The following is an 11287-nucleotide window of genomic DNA, read 5'->3' on the forward strand; positions in this document are numbered from 1 at the left end:
CCAGGCTTCATTTCCATCACCCACAGGGCAGCTCACAACTGCCCTGTTCCAGGGGTTATGATGCCCTCTCTGCCCTCTGCAGGCACAACGCACGCACCAGATGCACAGACACACATGCAGGCAAAGCATCCACATACATAAAATACAAATAAATCTTGTAAAAGGAACGGAGGCAGAGACGCTAGGCTTGTCCTCTGGCTCCAGATAGCTGTGAGCTGCATTGTAGCTGCTCCCATTGCTGTGGCCAATGCTGCACAAGAGGCAATTTAAAGGGGAAAAGGTTTATTTTTGGCTCATGGTTCAGGGGACAGAGTCTATCATGGTGGCAGGAGCATGAGGTGGCAGTGACATTGCATCTATAATCAATCAGAGAGATGTTCTCTCTTTGTTCCACGTGTGTGTGGGGGGGCGCATTCACATGTGCCTATGTGCATACATGCAACCCTTGGAGGCCAAAGAAGGATGTTGGATGTCCCACCTTATTTCCCTGATACAGGGCTCTCTGACTGGATTGATTTTCTGTTTAGGTTAGACTGACTGAGCTCTGTCTATTTACACATCACACATCCCCCTACACCATACCCCCCCCAACTCACACACACCACACATATACCACACATACACTATACCACACTCACTATACCATACAAAAAACACTCATACTACATCATACACACACTCACACTATACCATACACACAGGCACACACATACCACACCATATACACAAATACACACACACATAGACTACACACGCACACTCACACTGCGCCATACACACAGGCACACACATACCACACCATATACACAAACACACTATACTATACACACACACACACACAGACTACATACACACACTCACACTATGCCATACACACAGACACACACACACACACACACACCACACCACCTAGTTTACAAGCATTCAAAACCCTGCTTGGCTTTTCACAAGGACGCTTGAAAGGTTCTAAGTCAGTTTCTCATGCTCACAGGCCACCTGCTTAGGTGCCTTACCACTCAGCCATCTCCGCAAACACTGTCTCTCCTCTTTTTTGAGGCAGGGTCTTTTATACCCCAGGCTGGCTTCACATTCCCAGCGTAACAGCAGCTGGTCATGAACTCCTCTAATTCTCCTGCCTCCACCTTCCAAGTACTTGAACCACAGTTGCATGACACCACATTCAGAATCTCCTTTTCCCCATTCTTTAGCCTGTCTAGGACCACACCCATGGGATGGTGCTGTCCACATTCTGAAAGGCTTTTCTCCTCTCAACAAACCTCTCTGGAAAAGCCCTCACAGGCACACCCAAAGAGGCACCTCATTAATGCCCTAGGTAGTTCTTAATACATTCAAGTTGGCAAAATAAACATCATATGAGTTCAATGGGAGAGTCAGCCATTTTAAGCAAAGCAGTTATTATTGCCTGCTTCATGGTTACCTTTATATAACATTCATTTTTAAAAATTTATTATACAGTGTTACATAAGGCTATTTTTACGTAAGGAAATAATACATTTTAAGCATTTTCTCTCTCCCTCTCCTCCTTTCCCCCATCCCCTCCCTATGATGGATCTCAGTATAGCTGGCCTTCAACTTGAAATGTAGCTGATAAGAACATGAACTTCTGGTCCTCCTGCCTCCACGTTCCAGGTACTGGACCAACGTATCAGATGCTGGGAACCGAACTCTAAGCTTCGTGCTAGACAAGCACCTAACCAACTGAGCTACCTTCTCAGACCTGTAGGATATTCCTGAAGTAATGAAATTGTAGAAATATAGATGATATTAGTGCTGATAAAGGACTGGGAGTGGAGAGGAAGGTAAACATATCCAGAACAACACAAGGGTGGCCTGTGACGACAGGACTGTCTTGTGCCTCAGTCAGGATCTCACACTGGTCCACGCTGGCCTTGAACTCCTGATCCTCCTACCTCAGCTTCCGAAGTAGTAGGATCACAGGCCTGCACCACACTCAGTGACTGAGTCTGATCTATCTTACATTCTACGTCACTGAATGGGCCACGACACAGGCCTAATGTGTGCAGATCCTTTTGCAACTTGCCTTTTCTGAGGCTTTTTCTGCAGAAAACACAGCCCCACCTCCGTTTTCCTAGTTCCATTTTGTTTCATTATGTGGACACTCCCCAGCTCTCCAGTTTCTCAGTTGTCCTGAGGTGTTCTGGTGACCAGCTGAACTATCTCCTTTATTTTATTTTATTTATTTATTTTTTTCCTTCTTTCAAACTCACCTTCTAGGATCTGGGTGTGGTGGTTCTCACCTATCATCTCAGTCCTTGGGAAGCCGGGCCTGGAGGAGCAAGAGTTTCAAACCATCCATCCCCCTATCTCAGACAACACAAATGGAATGCAACATCAGCCTCGCCGCAGGGTTCAGCCTTCTCATTTATCGTTGCATTTTGGAGTGTTTGTGGAGCAGATTCCAGTAGATTACATTTAAAATTTTAGAATACCATATCAAATTGTCCAGCAAAATTAGGTTGTGTCAACTTTTACCCCCTGTGGTGATGAGGCTTGTGGTTGGTCCTTGGTGTTCTCAGCGAGATTATTTACTTGTTCCCATCCCTTACGACCTTTCTTCCAGTTAAGTGTTTTCCGTCCCCAGCTCTCTGTAGAGTCTCTGTAGCTCTAAATGTTGGTTGTAGAAATGACCTGATTTGCTGATGATCATTCAGTCAACTAAAAGCTCAAAGGACAGTGGAAGAAAAACACGCCAAGCAACGCCATGTAAAACATCAAAAATAAAAATGAACCTGAAGCCGGGAGGTAGAGGCACACACCTTTAATCCCAGCACTTGGGAGGCAGAGGCTGGCAGACCTCTGCGTTTGAGGCCAGCCTGATCTATTTACAGCAGTGAGTTCCAGAACAGCCAAGGTTGAACAGAGAATCCCTGTTTTGAAAAAAAAAATAAAAGCAAATAAAGTTTTTCAAAGTAAATAAATTAATAATTAATAAAGTTGACAAATAAAGTTGATGTAGGGCTGTAGAGTGTCTCAGAAGATAGAATACTGTGTGTGTTTAACAGATGTTTATGGTGAGAAGTAGTGTTACTATTGATAACAATAAAAATAAACCGGGAAGATTTGTTAACTCATGCTCTAAGGACACCAGCCCTCCAGAGCAGAGGGTGTTACTATTGTTTTTATTATATAGATACCTTGGTGATAGATAAGTAGGAGTTAATTAGGTGGCGAAAGGTCATGAATGAGATGGAATTCATGGTGGAATGGAAGGTGTGCACAGAGACAGGAGGCAAGGAAAAGCAAAGTGTAATTCAGAAGAGGGGAGGAGCAGTCAGAGGCAACTGGAAGACAGGGAGCAAAGTTGGAAAGAGCCCATTGATGGCTGTTTCTCATGTCTTCCCGCTACACAGGTGGGTCTGTGGCCTTCACATTGTGGCCTGCACTTTCCAAACCCCGACAGACTGCAACCACAGCAGGTTTGGAAGAGCTCGGTGCCAGGAGCACTGGGTGCAGCGCGTCAGAGCAGGGGCAGAGAGGCATGAACACCGCTGCTCAGGACCCCCTTACCCTCTGCTCAGTCCAGAAGCCAGGCAGGACCCATGGGATGCGCTCTCCCACATTTAGCATGTGTCTCTGCATCTGACCTCAAACTACTACATCTACAGTTCTTCATGCAACCTCAGGAGTTTACAAACTACCGACATGTGCGTTTCCTAAACTGAGAACCTCTGTGTCCAGCAGCCAGGGGCTGTCTGCATGCTGTGGGGAATTAAGATAGACTCCTATTGACTCTACGTTATCGAACGAAAGTGAGAAGAAGCATGAAATAAATTAATTGGTAACTTGGATACATTTTCGAAGGGAACAAAGAGAAAGGTTAAAATAATAGGGTAGGTCGGGTGTGGCGGCACGTGCCTTTACTGCCTCAGCACTCTGGAAAATAGAGATCAGAGGATCTCTGTGAGTCTGAGGTTAGCCTGATCTACATAGAGAATTCCAGGCTTGCCAGGATCCTCTGTTAAATAGTAGTAAGTAAGCAAATAAATAAATAATAAGAAATAAAAAACAGAGTGGAAGGAGGGCAGGTGAGAAATTTTTTATTCTGTTGACAGGGGAAGAGAGAATTCCTGGCCGCCTACCTTTCTCCAGCTGGGCTGGGCTTCCCAAGAAAGGCCAAAGTGTGCACACTCCCGCGCTTTAGGGGTAAACAGAAGTGGTGATTATGTGGTCAGAACTCGGCCAAGCCTTGCCTAACTGTTATCTCTAACTCTGACCATAGCAAATGGTGGTGAATATTATTACCAACCTGCTGAGAAAACTGAATTTCAAGCCCAGAACTAATTTCACCCAGGCAGCGTGCTGGAGTGTGCAGACATCAGTGTTTTTTTGTTTGTTTGGTTGGTTGGTTGGTTGGGTTTTTTTCTGTTTGTATTCTACATGGTGCTTTGGGTGGGTTTGAATGTCTTGTGATTTTATAAAGTATGCTGTCTTAGAGTTTCATTCCTGGGAAGAGACACAAAGACCATGGCAACTCTTATAAAAACAAAAACAAAAAGCAACAATAAAAAAATTTAATTGGGCTGACTTACAATTCCAGAGCTTTAGTTCACTATCATCAGGGCGGGGAAGCATGGCAGTAAGCAGGCAGACACGGTGCTGAAGGAGCCGAGAGTTCTTCACCATAAGCTGCAAGTAGCAGAAGACTGGATACCATACTCCGTGCAACTTAAGCACATGAGACTTCAAAGCCCGCCCCCACAGTGACGCACTTCCTCCAACAAGGCCACGCCTCCTAATAGTGCCACTCCCTATGGCCAAGTATTCAAACACATGAGACTATGAGGGCCATTTCTATCAAACCATCATATACGCTAATGAAAACAAAGAACAAACAAAAAGAAAACACGCACGTCCATAGCAGAAATTTCAAACTTGTTCAGTAAAAAGATGGAAAAGAGAAGAAAGATTAAACTTCTTGAAAAGCTATCCTGGAATCCAATCATGTTCATACCCTGCTCATTCCAGGGACTGACCAGAGGAACATCACCCTCTCATCCAGAAGCGACCCCTAACAACTGGACGGGTGGCTGTGAAGAGAGCCTGTGTCGTATTGCACACAAGGGACAATGACACGGGACACTGCCTTAGGAAAAGCCACCTGCTTTGTTATGCCCAACTATTCCATTACCTCACCCTTTACTTTCTTGTCAGTAGTTTTGCTCTCTTTGATGTTTTTTCGTTTCTGGTTTTTTTTTTTTTTCCTTTGTTTTCTGAAACAATATCTCACTTTGTAGCCAAAGCTGACCTCTAAGCCACAGAACTCCTCTGCTTCAGATTGCAGGTGGGTACCACCCTGCCTGGCTACTATGGAAAATTTCTAAAACAAAGGGAAAGATTGGGGCTAGGGATGGACCTTCCTATTGGCTTAAACCCAGTATGTGGGTGCAGTGATCTCCGCTGAATACCCCACAACAGCCAAGCCGTTAAAAATGCCAGCTGTGAAAACACGAGGGCCTGAGTTTGGCTCCCATCACCCCAAAGGGGGGCACGGCAGCGTTGTTTGAAATCCCAGCTGTGGGGGTGGAGAAAAGCTTGTTGTTTGGGTTGGCTGGTTTTATTTTTGCTTTTTTTGTTTTTGTTTTTGTTCTTGTTTGTTTATATGTTTTGTGTTTGGGGGACTGGTTTTCCCTGTGTATCCCTGGTTGTCCTACAACTTGCTCTGTAGATCAAGCTAGCCTTGAACTCAGAGATCCACCTGCTTCTGTCTCCTGGGTGCTGGGATTAGAGGTGTGTGCCTCAACACCCAGCTCCTCCTGTCAATCTTCATCTCCTTCCCGTGTCACGTCATTTCACTCACAGAGGCAGTCTCTTTTGTTTGACTGGACCCTTCTCTTTGTGATTTCTTTGTTGAAAAAACCGAGTTGTTCATCTCATGAAACTTTTTATGTTCCTAATCTTGTGGGTTGCATCTAATGGCAATATCAATGTATTCCCTGTAAACTAGCATATGGATTGCTAATTTCTATAAGCTATCAGCTCTCTCTCTCTCTCTCTCTCTCTCTCTCTCTGTGTGTGTGTGTGTGTGTGTGTGTAAGATAGGTAGAATCTATTATAAAATAATTTTAGGTACTATGAATGTTTGACTTTGTCTTTAGTGTAACCTGTGAGTTGAAAGGTCCTTTTAAAGTTGCTAAATATTGTGCTAGGGGTATGTAGTTGAGTTGGTGAAGTGCTTATTCAGTGTGTAGGAAGCCCTGGGTTTGATCACCAGAACCACATAAATGAATTGAAGTAATGTTTGCCTATAATCTCAGTGGCAAGAAGATAAGAAGTTCAAGATTATATAAATATAATATGAATATATAATATATTCATATATAATTATGCATATTCATATACATATGGGATATATTATTTATGTATGAGACAGGGGCTCGTGTACCATCCTAGCCTGGACTTGAACTCCCTAGGTAGCCAAGGAGATAGAGATAACAGTGTTCCATTTTACCACATTTATTTCCCAAGAAACAGACTTTCTGTTATGCAAGGATTTACTTCCCTGACTAGTATGAGAGGCTCAGGAGCAAGAAACTGAGAAGTGTTGACATTAGCTCTGTAAGTGGGGCCCACTGGGATAGGTGGGTTCTTCAGAGCCTCTCCTATGGAGAGGAGGCAGTCTGTCTGTCCCTCCCACCCCTGCCAAGGTACAGCCACGGGAAGGGTCTCTTTGTCTTCTGTGGATTTCAGGCAGTGTTATGTAAAACCAAAATCAGCCCCTAAAGTTACAGTTGAACGGAAGATTTCAGTCCAGGTGCTTTGTGGCCTGCAGTCCTACAATTGGAGAACACATCCTAGGACAGAGGGGACACATCTTTTACCTGGAAAGGTGACAGTCACGATTAGCTTGGCAGTGCACTCTCTGTTTTGGATGACATGGGGAAGCTGGAGAGCTGCTCAGCAGAACAGGCATCTTTTGTGTCTGAATGTCTCCCTGGAGCAAAGGTGGCCCATTTACTGCTCATGGTGCCTGTTGGCTGAAACCCCGCCCATCCGGTTTACACGCTTGGGCCAAGGGCACCACCATCTCTGCTGCTTCTTACATTCTGCCTGCTCTGAGTTGTTCCCAAGAGGAGAGAGATCTCGCTTTGCATATGAGGTTATTTGCATTCTGAAGTCAGGGGTCCTGTCTGCTTTACCCCATGTACCCCAAAGGGTCCAGTTTGGATACTCATCAGCTTCAGGACTAGAATAGCCCTGCATGGGAGCCCCTCCCAAGGCTTCGAGAGCGTTTATAAGACAGTGGTGTCAGGACGCCCTTTGTCAAGAGCAAGGTTAAACACAGTTACAGTTAGGAGAGAAGGCACTTGATAAATATTTAACAAATGATCAAACATCCATGTGTGGTGGCACATGCCTATAAACCCAGCACTTGGCATGGCAGGTACAGGCTGACGGCCAGGCAGTCCTGGGCCAGCCCCGAGCAACAGAGTAACTTCCCTTCTTAAAAAGCCAAACCAATATAAGACAGAAAAACAAACCGTTCACCTGGGTTTGTTGTGGCAAGCATTGAGGAAGGACATTTGGAGGATGAGAGTGTCTGGAAGGGTGGTGGGACTGAGGAATGTTCTAGAAAGAGAACAGTCCCCAGCCTTCAGTTCAGCAATGAGTACTGTTTATCTGGCCAAAGGAGACCTACGAGGAAGCTGTAGGAGCAACGTCCAAAGTTGAGTAAGTGACGGCTAGCAGGGACCCGCTGCTGTTTCCCTCTGGGACCCGAGCCAAGAGCTTTGCTCGGGTGACTTAGTTTTATCCTCTTCCTCTTCCTTCAGACAGTCCCAAGAAGTGGCCAGGGTTTTAACTATCACTCTTGATTAATAGATGAGGAAACGGAGACACCACAAGGTTAATTAACTTACCTGCAGGGTAGGGAGAGCCAAGCTATCCAGTCCTTGTTGCCAAAGTAGGAATCTGAACTCTAACCAGCAGAGCAGAGGACACAGAGGTGCGGATGCTTCAGAGAAAAGCTTTGTGGGGAAGCAGTTACGCATTTGGCCAAGAACATTACTAGGTTACTTGGTATTAGCCAGGCCCAGGCCGTTTTATATAGGAACTCCGTGTTGGTTTAACAATGCTGATTCCCAGAAAGTAATTTGGTTCCTGAAACTTAAGTAACTCGTTTCTCTAGATTTTTTTTTCTTTTTCCTCCCTTCCCTCTCAACCCAGGAATGGCCAGCCACCAGAGATGGTTAGTAATCACCTGACTGACATTCCTAACTCAAAAGTCCTCCCGTTAGCCCTGCAGAGGTCAACCGAGGCCAAAGGAAGGTCTTCCTTCTTTCCCTGTTTCCTCTGTTTGCCCTATAACTGGGGCAGTCTGCCTGCTGATGTAAGCTGACTCTGAACTCGCTGGAGTCTTGAGTTAGAGATCTCCCCTTAGCTCTTTTCAGAATCAGCAAGCGGCAAGCAGGCTAGTTTCCCTCAAGAGGGCTAGTATCCCTGCCTGTCTTCCACTGACCTCACACCTGACATCTTAACAGATGCCCCTCCCTGCCCCCCATTCTGAACTGGTGAATCAGACGCTCTCCACAGAAGCTCGGCACCCTTGGTTCACTCTCTGGAAGCCAGAGGGTGGAAGGAGAGAGTGGTCATCTGACCTCCACATACAGACAAGACATGCTAAGAAAAATTACACAAGCCTGCGTCTGGGGTCGGGGAGAAGAAGCAGAGGTCAAGGTGCTTGCTGCCGAGCCTGCCTACCTGAGTTCTGCAGCACACATTGTGTGGAAGGAGGGATTTGATTCTCACAGGTTATCCTTTGACCTTTGCACAGGCATATGTGTGTCCATGCAAATACACTACCAGACACGCATAGGCATGGGGGTGGGGTGGGGGGAGCACACACTAAATAAATATAACTAAAACCTCACTTCTGCTTTTTTGTTTGCTTTATGATCTCAGACATACTATTTAATTCCTCAGGGCCTCCATTTCCCCTTCTATAAAATGGGGGCAGAAAAGGCATCTGACTTACAGAACTTTCTAAGGAGTGAATGTGGTGGTCACATTAGTGATGTGGCTTATGCTCTTAGGGTGAATATGTTAGCCATATTGATCTCCCAGACTGGAAAGAGGGCAGAGTCAGAGAGATCAGCAGAAGGCAGGGACAAAAATCAGCATGGCCAAGGCCAAGGGCAGATGCTTGGGTCATGTGATTTCTCTTACACACACACACACACACACACACACACACACACACACACACACACCACAGCACAAATAATTTATCATGACTCTTAGATTACCACTCTTACTGACTAGTAAATGCTTTTGGAAACATAGTATCTAGGAGAGGTCCTACCTTGGGGACATCAAGCCACACTTATGGTGGGACACACTTTATCATCCCAGCACTCAGGAGGTGGGGGCAGGAAGTTCAGGAATTCAAGGCTATCCTCCGCTACATAGTAAGTTCCAGGCTACATGAGAACCTGCCTCAAAAAAAAAAAAATGCAGAAACTAGCTAGAAGCGACAGGGATAGAAAACCTTGACATGCTGGGCGGTGGTGGCACCCAGCACTCTGGGAGACAGAGGCAGGCGAACTTCTGAGTTCAAGGCTAGCCTTCCTGGACAGCCAGGGCTATACAGAGAAACCCTATCTCAAAAAAAAAAAAAAAATCCAAAACACCAAAACAAAAACAAAAACAACAACAACAAAAAAAACAAAAAAACCCAAGAACAATGACTGAACTCTTTGCTTTTGTTTCTTTGGGGACCCCAAGTTCTGTCACTAGCTTCCCAGGTGGTTTTGACCAAACTTTCCTCCCTTCTTTCAGCCTCAGTTTCCCCACAAGTCCAATGAAGTGTTTTATATTTGGCATTCTCTTCAAAGTAAGAGTTTTTCAATTTCACATGGGGTACCTTAGAGGTCCTGCTCCCCCACCCCCACCCCATGCACACAGCACAAGGGACCATGCTGAGACCTGGATTTTAGAACCCATTTTTTTCTTTCTTCTAGTGAGAAGAGGGCAGACCTACTATGATTCCCAGATTGACCTCACATTCCTCGGCTTAAGTAATAATCCTCCTGCCTCAGAATCCCAGTTACTAGGATTACTATAGCACACCACAATGCCTGGCCTCTTGGGGGATTCTTTTTGAAATCTGGTGTGGCCAAGGGACAGAGGCAGCTATATAGAAGAAAGAGACACCCACCCACCCATCACACACACAGACACAGACAGACAGACTGACAGACAGACAGATGGACACACATGCTTTTCCATAGAAGGGAACTTCCATATGGCACTCTGAAGTAACTCCCTCTGCAAGGCTCCCAAGAGTCTCTCCCACGGATCGACTCCCTTTCACGCAGCGTTGGGAACTGGAACCATAGAACACCGTGTGCAGTGTTGTTTGACTTAGCCTGGCTGCCTTCCACTCGACTGCTTCCTGCTCCCGCTTTGTTTTTCCACAACCTTCTGGAAGAAAGGGGAGGTTGTTTCAAAAGTTCACTGCCCTTAACCCTGGCACCAGAGATGGAGAACTGTGAAACCAGAACTTTTCGTGGACACGGTCCAGCAGAACCTGTGTGTACCTAAGGGTGATGGGGGGTGGGGAGAGGTACAGGGGAAGCAGGGGCAGAGTACCACCTATCCAGGTGTGGGCCTGCCCCTGGCCTCAGGCAGGTGCAGAGAGCCTCCACCCACAGCAAAGTTTAACATCAAATAGAAAAGGATAAGAAAGGGACCACGGTGGATGAGAGAGATGGGTCAGTGGTTAAGAGCAATGATTGCTCTTTCAAAGGGCTCAGGTTCGAATCCCAGCACCTACATGGCAGCTCACAACTGTCTAATTCCAGTCCAGGGGGTCTGACACTTTCACACAGACATACATAAACGGAGGCAGGACACTGAGTCAAATTTTAATTGAAGAAAGAAAGAAGGAAGGAAGGAAGGAGGGAAGGAAGGAAAGAAAGAAAGAAAGAAAGAAAGAAAGAAAGAAAGAAAGAAAGAAAGAAAGAAAGAAAGAAAGAAAGAAAGAAAGAAGAGAGAGAGAGAGGGAGGGAGGGAGGGAGGAAGGGAGGGAGGAAGGAAGGGAAAGAAAGAAGGAAAGAAAGAGAAAGAAAGAAGGAAGGAAAGAGAAAGAAAGAAAGAAAGAAAGAAAGAAAGAAAGAAAGAAAGAAAGAAAGAAAGAAAGAAAGAAAGAAAGAAAGGGGCCATGGTAGCATCCTACAATTCTAGAACTGGGGAGATTGAAGAAAAAGGATCATGAGTTTGAAGCAAAACTAGAAACCCTGTTTCAAAC

At 45.6% G+C, this 11287-nt stretch overlaps 1 long non-coding RNA gene across 1 annotated transcript; it reads right to left on the reverse strand.

Moving 5' to 3' along the window:
• Positions 1-1571: 1571 nt before the first annotated feature.
• Positions 1572-8510, reverse strand: LOC127665737 (uncharacterized). Its single transcript, XR_007973490.1, has 3 exons — positions 7899-8510; positions 4572-4668; positions 1572-2909 (listed from the first exon to the last, which is right to left on the reverse strand). It is a non-coding gene; the product is annotated as an uncharacterized LOC127665737 (long non-coding RNA).
• Positions 8511-11287: the final 2777 nt, after the last annotated feature.

Source organism: Apodemus sylvaticus, chromosome 15, assembly GCF_947179515.1.
Source record: "Apodemus sylvaticus chromosome 15, mApoSyl1.1, whole genome shotgun sequence".
Taxonomy (NCBI): domain Eukaryota; kingdom Metazoa; phylum Chordata; class Mammalia; order Rodentia; family Muridae; genus Apodemus; species Apodemus sylvaticus.